This window comes from Dasypus novemcinctus, chromosome 14 (assembly GCF_030445035.2).
Source record: "Dasypus novemcinctus isolate mDasNov1 chromosome 14, mDasNov1.1.hap2, whole genome shotgun sequence".
NCBI classification, from domain to species: Eukaryota; Metazoa; Chordata; class Mammalia; order Cingulata; family Dasypodidae; genus Dasypus; species Dasypus novemcinctus.
Window position 1 is genome coordinate 32,965,896 of NC_080686.1, and position 16,958 is coordinate 32,982,853.

The 16,958-nt window shown below is 38.0% G+C and overlaps 1 protein-coding gene across 5 annotated transcripts in view; it reads right to left on the reverse strand.

Moving 5' to 3' along the window:
• The window catches only part of NCOA2 (nuclear receptor coactivator 2), a 314,552-nt gene that overhangs the window by 179,958 nt on the left and 117,636 nt on the right, over positions 1-16,958 (reverse strand). For all 5 annotated transcript variants that reach the window (XM_058275637.2, XM_058275633.2, XM_071207850.1 and 2 more), the window contains exon 2: positions 13,015-13,071. The gene's annotated coding sequence lies outside the window, so the exon portion shown is untranslated. The remainder of the gene's footprint in view (positions 1-13,014; positions 13,072-16,958) is intronic.

Genomic DNA, 16,958 nt, shown 5'->3' on the forward strand with positions numbered 1-16,958 from the left:
AGGGTTCAGGCTTCCTGGGTTCTTATGTTCCTGGGTTCAAGGTTCCTTTCTTCCTGGGGCTGGCTTCTCCTTCCTCTGCATGCTGACTTCCCAGGGCTCCAGCTTAAGTGTTCAGCATCAAACTCCAACATCAAAACTCCAACACCAGAAACCCTCAACTCTGTTCTTCACCATGCCTTTTATCTGTGAGTCCGACCCACCAAGGGGTGGGGACTCAACTCCTAATCATAACTCAATCATGCCCAGGTACAGATCAGATTACAAGCATAATCCAGTATCTATTTTTGGAATTCATAACCATATCAAACTGCTACAGGGCTTATAAGCTCATGTTTACCTGGAGGGAAGATGGTGGGGGAGCCCAGTCTTAATAAAGCAGCATCCCACACAACAAGATGATGCAACAAGAGACAAAGAAGGAAAAAACATAATAAGAAACACAACGAAGCATGGAAAGGAGTTGGCTTAAGCAATTAGACACCTCCCTCCCACAAGGGAGGTCCTGAATTCAGTTCCTAGTGCCTCCTGAAGAAACAAAGATGGACACACGGAATGCAAACAATGAGGGAGTGGGGAAAAATAAATAAATAAATCTTTAAAATAAATAAATAAAAATAAAACAGCACCCCTAGCTCCAGCAGACAGGCACAATTCATATATACATGCCTGCACTCCTGTCGACTGTGCACCTTCACTTTTCATTAAATTCTCTTGCTACTAAAAAAGTGTGGCCATAATCTTCTGTTTTATGTAAATATACTCAAGATAAATTTATCTGTCTTCTACAGCTTAAGTCCTTGGGACTATTATTCTATTTGATACCAATAAAAAACAATGAAACTTTACAAGGAATGGGAGCTAACACAGAATGTATAGTAAACGCAACACATTTTTAACTGTATATACTTATGTGTTGTTTTTTAACTTTCCTTTGTGAGATTCTATTTAACAGCAATGAAAAGGAAAAGAAGAAAGTATTATTTTAACTGAACATCTCAGTACAGGGTTCAGGTTAATTCAAGTTCATTATATTCAACTAGATGCATAAAGATTGATTTTAAAGATTAATAAAGATATATTGGGAAGCAGACTTGGCCCAGAGGTTAGGGCATCGGTCTACCACATGGGAGGTCCACGGTTCAAACCCCAGGCCTCCTTGACCCGTGTGGAGCTGGTCCATGCGCAGTGCTGATGCGCGCAAGGAGTGCCATGCCACGCAGGGCTGTCCCTGCGTAGGGGAGCCCCACGTGCAAGGAGTGCACCCCGTAAGGAGAGCCACCCAGCACTAAAGAAAGTTCAGCCTGCCCAGGAATGGCGCTGCACACACGGAGAGCTGACACACAAGAAGATGCAACAAAAAGAAACACAGATTCCCGTGCTGCTGACAACAACAGAAGCGGACAAAGAAGAACACGCAGGAAATGGACACAGAGAGCAGACAATGGGGACACTGGGGGGGAAGGGGAAAGAAATAAATAAAATTAAAAAGATATATTATCATATATACATCAAGTACTACAAAAAAGGTTGCCAACAAAACAACTACTTGGGTAACAAGAAAACTAGATTCTGGATTCCATCTTTCCTACTAATTAATTACAGGAAATGAAGCAGGTCACAATCTCCAAATTTGTTTTTCACAAGTGGAAACTTTCTCAAAAATTCCATGATTTTCAGTATCACTAATAATAGCCTTGACTAGGTGGTAGTGGGTCTGTTGTATTATTAATTCCAAAAGATGGGATCCACTTCTGATGTGCAATGACCTGCCCAGAGTAACCCCAGTATCCTGGATTTCTGAAATAATACCAGATTCATTGTATGTGTGTGTGTCTGTCTGTGTGTACATGTACCTATCTTTGTGCACTTAAAACTGAATATTAATTTTGTATTAGTCAGGCAAAGGGGTGCTGATGCAAAGTACCAGAAATCATTTGGCGTTTATAAAGGGTATTTATTTGGGGAAAAGCTTACAGTTACAATGCTGTAACGAGTCCAACTTAAAATTGCTTTCTTGTCAAAGTCATCTGCCACATGTTGAAGTAAGATGGTTGCTGATCTCTGCCTGGTGTCTCCTTCCTGGGCTTCCTCTTCCTCAAGGTTCTGTGGGCTCAGCTTCTTCCCAGTCTCGGATGTAGTTGGCTCGCATAGGACTTGTCTCTCAGAGCCTCCTCTCTCTCTTGGCATAGGGCTTGTGTCTTTCCAGGCTTTCTACATTAACTGCCAACTATCAGGTGAATGGCTCATGTCTCCCTGGGACCTTACCCCGTTGAGCCTTTCTGTCACATTGACAAAGTTTTCTCCTCTGGTGTCTTCTTGAGTATCTATTTATATAAGCCCACCAAGGGGATGAAGACTCAACCTGAGTCATGCCTTACTGATATGGTGAAAATAAAGCCATAATCTCACAGGTAACTTAATCAAGGGCCCCTCAACAGAATCTAATATAATCAAAGGGTATCATACACAGAAGAGATTACTTTACAAACACAATCTTTCTCTTTTCGGGATTCATAAATAATCTCAAACTGACACAGGAAGTCCTACTACTTTCTCAAACAAGATGGCCAAGAGCCCTGGAATATAAAAGCTCTGCCTAATGAAAGACAACAGGGTAATAAGATAAGCTCTCAATCTTAATGTTTGCTTTTATGAACCTTATTGCAATAATAATGAAACTAAGCCTAATTATAATTAATGTCTAAGAGTTACCTCTTGAAAACCTCCTGTTATTCTAGCGTGAGCTCTAAGTCAAACTCTGCAAATAAACTCACTATCTTCCTCTATGACAAAGGGCATAACGTCCAGGGATGAGTCTCCCTGGCACTGATGGGATTATTACTAAGCACCAACTAGTGATGCATTTGGAAAAAAGACTTTGACAAAAAGGGGAAAAAAATAAAATACAAATGAGTTTTCATGGCTAAGAGATTTCAAAGGGAGTCTAGAGGTCATTGTAGAGGTTACATTTATGCACAACTTAGGAGGATCTCAGTACCTCAAGCAGGAGGTTCCTGAGAGTTTTAGAGACATCAAGTCACTATAGGTAGAACAGACATTCTCAGGAATTTGGCACCCTATCAATGGGCCTTACCTTGGAATATATGATAACCTATTCCCCAAATATACTGGAGTTGGACTCATTCGTAATTTTCCTACACATGGTTCTTATGATCCTTTAATTTGAACCTTAATTAGCATTATACCCATTAAATGTGTGTCCCAGAGACATAAATCTTCTGGCTGTTCATATGCCAGTTGAGCCGTGGATCTCAACAGAGTTATAGCCAACACCTACCCGCCAATTCATCAGACTTACTCAGGATAACTAAAAAAAAGAATGAAGAATGGACAACACCCATCCCAAAAAACAGAGAGTATCTACAATTACAAGCAAGACAGTTCCACCCATCTGTCCCATCGGATCTAAGCCCCCTTTCAATCAGAAGCAGAGTGGGCACCACTATCCCCAAATCCTCAAGACTGAGGAATGAACAAACACAAGGGGGTAATGCAACTATGGACTAAAATAAACATTATTATTCTAGTAATGGAAGAACTTGTAACACTGATACAAAGGCGATGGTCACCAGAGGTTCAGAGGAAAGGAAGAGGGAAGAAAGAATAGCTGTAACATGGAGTACTTTGGGAACATTGGCATTGTCCTGCATGACACTGCAATGACAGATACAGGTCGTTATACATTTCATCAAAACCTATAAAATTGTACGGTGCAAAGTGTAAACCATAACGTAAACTATAGATCATGGTTAGTAGCAATAAAAAAAATTTTTAATGCAAAATTTTTTTTAAAAAAGCATTAATCAGTGATGCATTCGGAAAAAGACCTTGATCAAAAGTGAGAAATGTTAAATAAAATGAGTTTTTATGGCTAAGAGATTTCAAAAGTTGAGTCAGAAGGTCATTCTGGAGATTACACTTATGCAGATCTCAGCCAGACTTCACAAACTACCACAGTAAACAAAGCCTCAAATAAAAGTGCTCCTGATGGCCCTAGGGATGACCAGACACTATGGGAAAGCCACATAGCCTCATGAACTTAATACAAACCCCCACCCTGGGTGGCAGGAGGGGGTTTTATCTGGGAACACATAAAAAGCTAATTCCACCATATGACATAGTTATACTCATAGTTATAAATCACCTAATCATGATTCTTCTACTTTTTAAAAATTTGAACTTGTAATTTTCAATTTATCTGTAAAGTATGTTTCTCATAGACTTAAAGCCTTCAGGTTATTCCTATGCCAGTTGAACCCTAAAAACTAGAACAGATATGCAGCCAACTCCTATTCTCCAGTGTTTCAGACCTACCCTGGACAACTAATAAAATGATGATGGACCAGTCTCATCCCCCAAAGAAGGATTATCTTCAACTGCAAACAAAACAATTCCATTCCTCTGGTCTGTAATATCTATATCCTTTTTCAGCCTGAAGCAGTCAAAGTGGACATCATCCCAAATTCTTCAAGTTTGAGGAATGAACAAAAATAAGGGAGAGTGTAACTCTGACTAAAGCTGATTTATGGTTATTGTACTTATTATCTTATGTTAACTTGTAACACTGATATAGAAATATATTTTTTAATTTTAAAAAATTCTAAAAAAATAAATAAATGGGCCTCATTAGTGGGAAGACGGCAGGATAGAGAGCTCCACGACTTACTTCTTCCACCAATACAACTATTAAACAGGCAGGAACTGGCTGAAACAACTACTTAAACATTCCAGAGGCCAGGAAAAAACTGTACAGCATCCAGGGCAAAGCAGGAAGAAGAGGCTGATAAATTATGGCTGAAAAATAAATAAATAAAATAATAAATTGCTCTCTCCCTGCAGTGGTTATAGTGCCCACCTCCCCCATTCTTGCAGCAGCTATTCTGGGTCCAGTCCCTGGTAGCTCATTCCTTTCAGAAAGCAAGGTAAAAACCCTCTTCTCAAGACCAGGGGTGGGAACGGGTGGATATTTATCACAGCTTTTGATCAGTGACTTCAGATCACTGGGGACCAGCTCAGAGGGCAGCCATAGTTTTCACCCACCAAGGACAGAGGCAGTAGCAGTGCAGACATAAAAGATGCTGCACTTCTTCAGAGTGGTGAAGGTCAGTAGGGTTGAAGAGCTGCATTTGCTAGGCAGGCCAGGAAAGCTCAGCTTTGGGGAGCCATCAGAATAGTTTTAGCCTTTCCTGATCTCTCCAGGGCATGCTGGAGTTGGTCTGTTTCCTTTTTATGCCCCTGGTCTCTTTCTGGCTGGGAAAGACTGACTTAGGAAAGTCCTCTCCAGCATGCCCCTCCTCCCAGAATTTGCCCTCCAGGCAAAAGCAACTTGAGACAAAAAAAATAGTATTAAAAACCATAGAGGAAGAGGGTCAGGGACAAAGGCCTGTCTGAGATGTCTGTCTCCTGGGAAACCGGGCAACCAAACTCCTGTAAATAGGAGAATTACAAAACAACTAATGATCAAAAATCCAGGACAAGGCAGAGGCCCAGAAAAACAGGGAAAATCTTACACAATGCATTCTCCTTGGGCAGATTACATGTGCTGATTACAAAATCAAGAAATAGATATCCCAGGGAATAAACCCAGCTAACAATTAAAAATATTAAAATGTGCAACAAGAGTACAAGACCAAAAAAGAAACAAGAATTGATGGCCCACCCAAACAGGAGATTAAAAATCACAAAACATCAACAAAGAAGATGAGAATGTGGATATACCTAACAAAACCATAAAAAAAAATCTTTAAAATGTTCAGAGAGATGAAAGAGTTCTAAAGAACTAAAGGCTATCAGGAAAACGATGAGTGTGCAATGAGAGCTTTTGAAATAAGATAAAAAATCTAAAAAAGGAACCAAACAGTACTGAAGTTAAAGACTACAATAACTAAAATGAAAAATACCCAGTTGGGTTTCAAGAGCAGACTGGAGCTGGCAGAAAAAAGAAATCAGTGAACTTGAATAAAAGACACTTGAAATGAGTCAGGCTGAGGAACAGAAATGAAAATTATTAATAATGAAAATAACTTAAGATGGCTATAGGATACCAACAAGTACACTAATATACACATTATAGGAGTCACAGAAAGAGAAGAAAGGGGCAGAAGGAAGGTTCAAATAAATAATGACAGAGAACTTACCAAACTAGCAAAGACATAAATATGCACATCCAAGAAACTCAGAGAACACCAAATAGTATAAACAAGAAGAAAAACATATCCTATCATATACTGATCACACTATTGAATGCAAAGAACAAGAAGAGAGTTCTGAAAGCTACAAGGGAATCCCAATTAGACTGAGTACCAATTTCTCACCAAAAACCATGAAGGCAAAAAGGTAGTGGGTTGAAATTCTTAAAGTGCTGCAAGAAAACAACTGCCAGTCAAAATTTTTGGATCTGGCGAGACTTTCTTTCAAAAATAAGGGTGAGATTAAGGCATTCTCAGACAAACAAAAGGTGAAGGAGTTCATCACCACTAGCCCTGCCCTATAAGCAATGTTAAGGGGAATTCTTCAAACTGATAGAAAAGGATATTAGACAATATGGTTCAACATGGCACAAAGAAATAAAGACCTGTGGTAAAGGTAGCCATTATGATAATCATGAATGCCAATATTATTTGATATGTAACTCTACTTCTTCCTACAGGTGCTAAAATGCAAATACACAAAAAGTTATGATGAATCTATAATTTTGGACATACAATATAAAAAGATATAAGTGGTAACAAGTACAGAAAAAAAAGGTGGGAGGACAGAGTGGTATAGGATGGTATAGGACGGTATAGGAAAAGGATATGTGCATGCTATTGAAGTGCTGGTAACTTTAAATGTAAATGGATTAGGGAAATGGATGTGGCTCAAGTGACTGAGCTCCTGCCTACCACAAAGGAGGTCCCTGGTTTGATTCTAAGTGCCTCCTGGTAAAGATAAGCAAGACAATGAACTGGTGTGACAGGCTGGCGTGGCAAGACGACGCAACAAGATAATGCAACGGAGAAACACAAAGAGGAAACACAACAAGAGAGACAACAAAGCAGGGAGCAGAGGTGGCTCAGGCGATTGAGTGCCTCCCTATCCTGTGGGAATTCCCAGGTTTGGTTCCCGGTGCCTCCTAAAGAGAAGATGAGCATATGGCAAAAAGACACAGAAAGCAGAGAGTGAGCACAAAAACAATGGAGGTGGGGGAAGGGGGACTAATAAACGAAATAAATCTTTTTTTTTAAATGTAAATGGATTAAACTCTTGTCAAAAGTCAGAGATTGGCAGAAAGGATGAAAAAGCAGGATCCAACTATATGCTGTCTGCATCCATTCACTTTAAATTCAATGATATAAGTAGGCTGATGGTAAAAGAATGGAAAAAGCATACTATGAAAGCAGTAAACAAAGAGAGGTGAAATAGCTATACTAATATTGAATAAAATAGACTTTCTAAGTCCAAAACAGTTATGAGAGACAAAGGTTGTGATTATATATCAAGGAGACAATTCAACAGAAAGACGTAAGAATTAGAAATATATACACACCAAACAGCAAAGCCCTAAAATATATGAAGCAAATACCAACAGACCTGAAGGGAAAAAGCAAAGTTTCTACATTAACAGTAGGAGATTTTAATACACCACTTTCAATGATTGATTGAACATCCATTCATAAGATCAAAAAGAAAGTATAAAACATGAATGGGGAGTGGATGTACCTCCCCAATAACATACTTTTAAACGACCAATGGGTTAAAGAGGAAATCAGGATATTAGAAAATATCTTGAGGCAAATGAAAATGAAAATACTACATAGTACAACTTAGGGATGTAGCAAAGGCAGTGCCAAGAGGGAAACTTATAGTACTAAATGCTTACATTAAAAAAGAAGGGAGTGGATATAGCTCAAGCAGTTGAGCACCCACCTCCCACATGGGAGGTCCCAGGTTCAGTTCCCAGTGCCTCCTAATGAAGACAAACAAACAACAAGCAAACAATGAGCAAACAACAAGCAAAAACAATTGGGCAGAGAACAGATGTGGCTCAAGCAGTTGAGCATTCACCTCCCACATGTAAGTCCCGGGTTCAGTTCCTGATGCCTCCTAAAGAGAAAACAAGCAGATGAGCAAAAATGAATGAGCAAAAAAACCCAAGCAGACAATGAGTACAAACAATGAGCAAACAGATGAGAACACCATCTGGAGGAGTCGGGAAAAGACTTCAAATCAGAGACCTAACCTCAAAACTGGAAGAACTATAATAAGAGCAAGCTAAACCAAAAGTAGAAGGTTAAGTAAAAAGAAGCTGGAAGGAAATAAAGACTGCTGTGGAGATAAATGAAACATTTCAAACAAAAAACAACAGAGAGAATAAACAAAACCAAAAGTTGGTTCTTTGAAAAGAATAAAATTAACAAACCTTTAGCCAGAATGTTTTGAAACACTAAAAACATACTTCACAATATTAAACTAGAACTTTATAATTTTATAAAATGTAAATGCTTCGTCTGGTATTGAAGATCATGATTATCTGAAATATAATAAACATGAAATAGAAATTCTACTTTAATATAGATTATATCATATAATACAGATTAAGTTTTTTTGTTAAGTAATTGAAAAGAATTCTCCAGTCACTCAGAAAAATGTAATCTTTTCTACATAGATGTAGAATTTCTTTTTTTTTTTAAGATTTATTTTTATTTATTTCTCCCCCCCCTCCCAGTTGTCTGTTCTCCGTGTTTAATCGCTGCGTGTGCTTTTGTCCGCTTCTGCTATTGTCAGTGACATGGGAATCTGTGTCTCTTTTTGTTGTGTCATCTTGCTGTGTCAGCTCTCTGAGGGTGCAGCGCCATTCCTGGGCAGGCTGCACTTTCTTTCGCGCTGGTGGCTCTCCTTATGGGATGTACTCCTTGCGTGCAGGGCAAGCCATTTTTAAAGATAGGGACATGAAAAAAGAAGGTGGGCTAGTCCCCCTTTCCATCCTTCAAAACAAAATAACCTGTGTTAACAGAAAACCCAAACACAAATTCCTTTAAGTGTATTATCTGTGAGCCCATTTGAAGCCAAGGAACAGCTTAATCTCATTTATGTGATCAATGGAAGATGACAGTTTCTAATATAATACAAGATGTACCTACTTTATGGGCTTTCAGTCTTACTAGCAGTGGCGAGGACCCACAGACTTTCAATACAGAGAAGGGAATGGCACACAATGCTAAGCTTCTTCACATCTTTACCTATACTCAGGAAGTCAGTTTAAAACTTTACTTTGTTTTAAAATTACTTCTTTTTGCATGTGTTTGTTTTGTTTGTTTTTCTGAATAGCACAAACTTTCATAGCAAAAATACTACAAATGCAGGGTAACTTAGTGATTAGGCATAAGGACTCTAGAACCAGGAAGGTTTGAATCTCAATTAGGCCTCAAGCTAATTAAATAATGTGCATATTTCACCTCTCAGTGCCTTGTTACCCATTTTTAAAATGGAATCATAATAGCAGCTACCTCATTGTTTTCTTCTGAGGATTATGTGAAATTAATATGTAAGTACTCAGAGTCCTACCTGGCATATGATAAGCCATTTGATATACATGCTATTATAAATGATTTTTTCAGTTCCAAGAATTTTGTATTCCTTTTGTACTATGATTGAAACCGGAACTGTGTTGATAACACATGTTTTTACATTCATGTTTCTGTACTGAAACCACATTGATTGGCCTATAAGTGTACTGTACATTTGAATAATAAAAAATGTCTTGATTTGTATATTCATCTCCTTCCTTCTACCTGTTTAGAGTCTCATCATAATTATTAATCTATAGTAATATAGTAATGTCATTTTTTTATTAAAGATTTATTTATTGAAATTTCTCTGCCCTTCCCTGCCCCGCCCCCCTCCACTCTCTGTGTCCATTCGCTGTGGTTCTTCTGTGTTCGCTTGTATTCTTGTCAGCAGCACCCAGAATCTGTGTCTTGTTTTGTTGCATCCTCTTGCTGTGTCAGCTCTCTGTGTGTGGCCCCACTCCTGGGCAGGCTGCACTTTTTTTTTGCACTGGGAAGCTCTCCTTATGGGGCGCACTCCTTGCGTGTGGGGCAACCCTATGCAGGGGACACCCCTGTGTGGCACAGCACTCCTTGCGCGCATCAGCACTATGCGTGGGCCAGCTCATCACACGGATCAGGAGGCCCTGGGTTTGCCCAGGGCCTCCCATGTAGTAGGCAGATGACCTATCCATTGGGCAAAATCCACTTCCCAGTATTGTCATTTTAAAGAAAACAGATTTATATACTTAGGGGTACATTAAGGCAGAACAGTATTATGTGCATTTATTTAAAGGCAGCCATAATGTTAAAAATGTTTTCTTATTAAAACACTAAAAAAAGAAAACACTAAATGACATGTTGATCTACACAATGAAAAAAATTTTAATAAAATAGTGGGCTTCTTTTCAATTGCTTTCATATCCTTAGTTCACATTTATTGAACACTTCTGACAAGATTCATTGTTGCCTTATCTTACAGGGTAATTGAATCAAAACTTTCCTTTTCTGGGATTATAGTCATTTTTCCCACCAGATTAGAAGAAAGCACAAATATCTTTGTCATTGTTCCATAATTCAATTAAAAGCAGGTGATCTGCAGGAGACAAACTTTTCAATTAAAATGTTTTAAAAAGTTGCTCTCACAGTCAACTATCTTTAAACTGAAACTCAACTCTCTTACCTCCAAGAAACATCTTTGTGAACTTTAGTGAAACATTTTAAAGTTTACTGTCTGGCTATATTCTGGTTTTCCAGAATGTGGATTAATCAGAAAAATCAAATTCTCCCATAGTTCTGTTACATTCTTCCGCAATACACTATGCTTACTAACATCAATTACTAATATGTCTTATCTGGCCATATAGAAATAACAATACCATGGTACTAAATGAAGACAACCTACCCTCTGTGATTGCCTCAAGCTCAGTAAGGCAACACATCTAGCTCATTAGGTATGGACCTTCCCAGGAGCATACCTTCTTTCTCCAATAATTTTCAAAAATATGAAGATATCCCCAATTATTCTTTATATTTCCCATAGCACCTAGTACACACCAGAACAATTCAGATTATTGCCAAAAGCAGAACATATATTTAAGAAAATATATATTAAAACATTATAAACTTTAGACTAATACTTTAATACTGACTTTTATTGGGAAACGCTCAAAACCTTAGATCTGTAGCTGAAATCAAGCTGCCCAACTTTGTGTCTTCATGGGAATTTATGTATCTCTCAGTTAAAATCAGATATCTAATCACGAAACTTCTCACATCCATGAGCAAAGAGGATATTAAAAAATCAAAATGTACCTTCAATCATGTCATATCCAATATGGATATAATTTCTTTTATGCCTTGATAAGCTTAATAGGAATTTTAGCATTTAGTATATAATACTAAAGCACAGCATGTCACAATCCAATATGTATATAATTTCTTTTATACCTTGATAAACTCGGTATGATATTTAGCATTTAGTATATAATAAGAAGCTGTATTAGAATTATAAGTATATTATACTTAATTATACTATATAGAATTTTTCTTGCTATATGTTAATATTAAAGAGTTGGATTCTACCTTGATGAGTGAACAACTCTTCAACCACACCCACCCTATACTTGCACCCAAATTTTCCAGCACAGAGAAAATAAACTTATAAATAAACCCAAAGCATATATAAATCCGAGTTCAGCTTTCCATAGTGAAGGGAAAATTATATTTCAAGTCTGTGTTGTCAAACAGACTTACCTAATTCCTGCTCCTGTTTTGATTATCAATTCCAAGTAAATTTTATTGGCTAACTTTAAAAATGCTTACAAAGTGAGGGTGGAATAGAAATAGTGGCCTAGCTCTATAGATTAAAAAACATAGCTCAATGGGAAGTTAAGGTTTAAAATATACAGGGTTCCTATTTGGAATGATGGAAATGTTTAGTAATGGATAGTGCTGATGGTAGCACAACACTGCAACTGCAATTAACAGCACTGAAACATGTATCTGAATAAGACTAAAAGGGGAAAAGTTAGTTGTATACATGGTAAGAAAATAAAATTTTAAAAATCCATGGAACTGTACTGCACAGTGAACCCTAATTAAACCATGGACTTTAGTTAATAGTACAATATTATGTGCTATCATCAGTTGTTTTTTTTTTTAGATTTATTTATTTATTTAATTCCCCTCCCCTCCCCCGGTTGTCTGTTCTCTGTGTTTTTTTGCTGCGTCTTGTTTCTTTGTCCGCTTCTGTTGTCATCAGCCGCACGGGAAGTGTGGGCGGCGCCATTCCTGGGCAGGCTGTACTTTCTTTCGTGCTGGGCGGCTCTCCTTACGGGTGCACTCCTTGCGCGAGGGGCTCCTCTACGCCGGGGACACCCCTGCGTGCCGCGGCACTCCTTGCGTGCATCAGCACTGAGCATGGGCCAGCTCCACACGGGTCAAGGAGGCCCGGGGTTTGAACCACGGACCTCCCATGTGGTAGACGGACGCCCTAAGCACTGGGCCAAGTCCGCTTCCCTAAAGCAACTTTTTGAAATCCTTTTACTCTAACTTGATAGACAAAAACTAGTCACTCAAGTATTTTACATATTTTAACATGTTTTGTTAACTCACAACTTCTCAAATTAAAAAAAAAACTAAAAAAATAAATAAATTTAAACATTTTGCCAGGGTATAAAAATTGTAATTCAACTAATGTAACATATATATATTTAAAATTATGTGAAACCTTTTGTTGCCTGCATGCACTTCCCAAACATTTATAGTAACCACTAATAGGCAATTTTACCTGCAAATGTCTTTTGTAACATATTCAGAAAGAACTTTCCTAATAAAACAATGTACACATACATGCTACATTTAATTATAAAGTATGATAAACTACAAATAAAATAATTTTTAAAGTATTTGATCTTATTCAAAATCAAAACATTCTAACATAAAGACTTCAAATTTAACTTACCTGTGACTGTACACAGGGCAGAAGATCTATAAATCTGCAGCCAAGTCTAAGAGATATCTGTAATATAAACAAATATGAAAACTGTTAAAATAAGAGTAGATGTGAGTTTACCACCAATATGCAAGTAGCACTCAATAATTACCATTAACACAAGTAATACTTGTTAATAACATCCATCCATTAAGTTGCACAGTAAATCAAGAGTTAGACTTGCTTTATTACTTATACAGTGTAATGTGAAATATGTAAAATCGCATTTCACTGTGAATTATAAGGTTTATACTGCATAGATTTTGAGTTACCATCATAATGCTTACTACATTTTTTTTTTAAGGTACCAGGGGCTGGGGAGTGAACCCAGACCTCCTAAGTGGGAAGCCAGCACTCAACCACTGTGCCACATCAGCTTCCCTGAGCTGGATTTTTCATTTGCTTTGCTTGTTGTTTTGATTTGTTTTCTTCAGGAGGTACGAGGAATCAAATCTAGGAACTCCCGCATGGGAGGCAGGTGCTCAACTACTTCAGTCACATTCACTCCCACTTATGACATTTTATGTAATTGCTTGTTGACTCAATAGCCTTCATCCCAGACTGCAAGCTGGGTAAAAGCAGAAGCCCTAGCTGCCCATTTCCACATGGCATTCCTCCTGGTGTTAGCACACTGCCTATCACATAGTAACACTCAGTAAATGCTTGTTGGAGGGATGGATGGATGGATACGATTCAAATACTGATCACAATTTAATATCTATGTTTATATAGATATGGAACCATGAGGCCTGAAATTATTAAAAATGTACTTATTCTTTAAAGAAAGTAGTACAAAAGTGGCTGAAGAATTTATCTCAAGAAAAGTCTTTATAAGAGTAAAATGACACTATCTATGAAAATCGAAACAATCTGCAAGAGAAAAGGTGAATAAGAAAAGGAAGCACTGGACATATTCAATGTTGAGACAATTGCTCATACCAAGTTTCTTTCAAGGTCTCTCTTTTGAGAACAAAAGTCTTAACTATAAAGACCATGCAGCATTTTTATCCAATCCACCACATAAGAATCACTTCCACTGCATCAAATTAGTTTATCTGCAAAAAGCATAGTAAGTAATATGAAGGCAAGAAATATGTGCTTTGATATTTTATGCCCATTAATATTTACCACATGTATATATTTGATAGTCAAAAGAAAAGTTAGTGGATTGCTACTAGTAATGGTATTGTGAATGTGACTTTTTTCCCCATTAATTCTACAACATTTAATCAGATTCAAGGGATATGTTACATCTGAGACATTAGACTTTTTTTCCTAAGTGATAACTATCAGTAATAATTTACTTTGGATTCATTAGCACGTTTAAAACAGTAGTAATTCCTTTAAGAGCCCTTTACTATTCAGAATAATAAATAGAACCTAATAGTAGAAATAATTTATACTAATTTAGCCTCCAAATTACCATTTTGCTAGAGCACTGGAAACATTTGATTTCAGAATCTGAGAGCTCTAAAGAAGAGAGATAGGGAAGCGAACTTAGCCCAGTGGTTAGGGTGTCCGTCTACCACATGGGAGGTCCGTGGTTCAAACCCCGGGCCTCCTTGACCCGTGTGGAGCTGGCCCATGCGCAGTGCTGATGTGGGCAAGGAGTGCCGTGTCACGCAGGGGTGTCCCCCACACAGTAGAGCCCCATGTGCAAGGAGTGCGCCCCGTAAGGAGAGCTGCCCAGCGCGAAAGAAAGTACAGCCTGCCCAGGAACGTCACTGTATACATGGAGAGCTGACACAACAAGATGACGCAACAAGAAGAAACACAGATTCCCATGCCGCTGACAACAACAGAGGCAGATGGAGAAAAACGCACAGCGAATTGACACAGAGAACAGACAACTGGGGGGGGGGGAAGGGGAGAGAAATTTAAAAAAAAAAAAAAAAGAAGAGACATAGAAAATTTGCTTCCTTTTTTTTTTTTTTTTCTTCATTTTAATTTCTACTAGGACCTGATCATTTTTGAGAGCATTATAATGTAATAAAATATAGCTAGGGGATTAGTCAGAGCTGATTCATGAAAAACAAAGGAAATCTGTATGTAAATAAGAAGTTAACAGTAAATAAAACAAATTCTATTCAATTCTACTCAATAGACTTCTATGCAATAGGAGCCATCAATTCTTTCTACCACAACTGAGGCAAATGTATGCATTATGCTGGCTTCCTTAAGCCCACTGAAGTTCTGTACAACAACTAATTTGTCCAAGAACATCATACTATACAACAATCAAGAGCTAAAATGTGTGATATTCATAGGAATGACACTAAACTATTACTACTCGATCTACACTACTAAGACTTTATTAATATGCTAATATAAACATGACACAATGTGCCAATGCACCCATGCATAAGAAATATGTATAGGAGATATGAAGATATTTCTAACAGTCCATAGTTTAATATGATTACTGGTGAAATAGTCATTTAAAGCAATGGTACAGGTAATAAAAAGCTCTGTGATAAACATTCTACTACTGTTGTTCAGTCCTAACGGATTTTACAATAACCCCTCTAGGAATGTGTTTCAAGGAAAGTAGAAGGAAAGGAGATGCACTGGGCTTGGCAGAGTGACAGAGAAAAGAAAGGAACCTTGCTAGAAAGGCAGAGATCCAGAAACATCTCATCTTTTTAGGCTTTGACAACCATTGCTATTTATACTGCACAGGCTAAAAATATATACTTCCTCTCCTTGAAGCAATAGGTCATTATTAGAAGACAATGTGTAATAGTTGAAAGAACCTAGAGTTTAGAATCATCAGAAAGACCAGGCTTCCAATTGTGGCTTAACCTAAAAATACCACTACTGTTAATTTTGTCATTATCATCAGTAGCAGCAGCTGGTTTGTGCCCTACTGAATGTTACTGTAGACTTGACTATTAAACTGTAGCATCCTTAAAGTATTAAGTGAAATAATATAAAACACCGGGTACATAGAAGGCATTATAATTATGATCTGGCCAACTATGATCCTGTTTAATGCTGTTATAGTTATGTCAGGAAACAATAAAACGATGAAAAAAAGAGAGGCTTCTGGCCTACTCTATCCCCCTGGTGGGCAGGGACTCACAGAGAAAATGATGCGGCAGAATAGAGTTTGAGCTTTTGATGCTGGAGCCCCAGGAAGTAAGTACACAGGAGAGGAACACAGAGGAATAGAGACTGCTCCATAGATGCAGCAGAGGCCCCAGGAAGAGAATGAGCTTAATAGCCTGCAGCTGCAGCTAACCCCAGAGAGAAACTAGCCCAGGAGAGACAAGACTTACCCCAGCCTTCAGCTGAGATCGGAAGAAGCTGGGGCCACAGAACCTTAAGAGTAAGAGGAAGGCTGAACCCTCGCAGACAGCACTAACAACCTTGCTCGACACATGGCAAATGACTTTGGGTGAGAAAGTACCTCTTATGGTACACCTTGAGTTGGACTCTTTCAGACCTGGTAGCTCTAAGCTTCTACCCGAAATAAATACCCTTTATAAAACCCAACAGATTTCTGGTACTTTGCATCAGCAACCTGTGGCTGACAAATACTGCCACTTAAAAATAACATCAGAGGCTCTCTCTGCCTAGAGCGGCCTGCACCAAATCTTGTTGTGTTTTTCCTTTCTCTTCCATTTCTCAGCAAGCTCTGTTCTTTCCCCCCAAATCTCCCCAAAATTCATTTTACTGGCCTAAAAAAAAATGAAAACAAAAAAAATCATCAGAAGTTGAAGGACTTATACTACCTCATTTCAAAACTTAACATGAAGTTACAGTAATCAAGACAGGGTGGTACAGACATTAAAGATAGACTATAAGACAGAAGAGAGAACAGAAAGACACCCACACATATATAGTCAACTGACATTCAACAAAGATGCCAAGGTAATTCAATGAGGAAAGTCATCTTTTCAATGAATAGTATT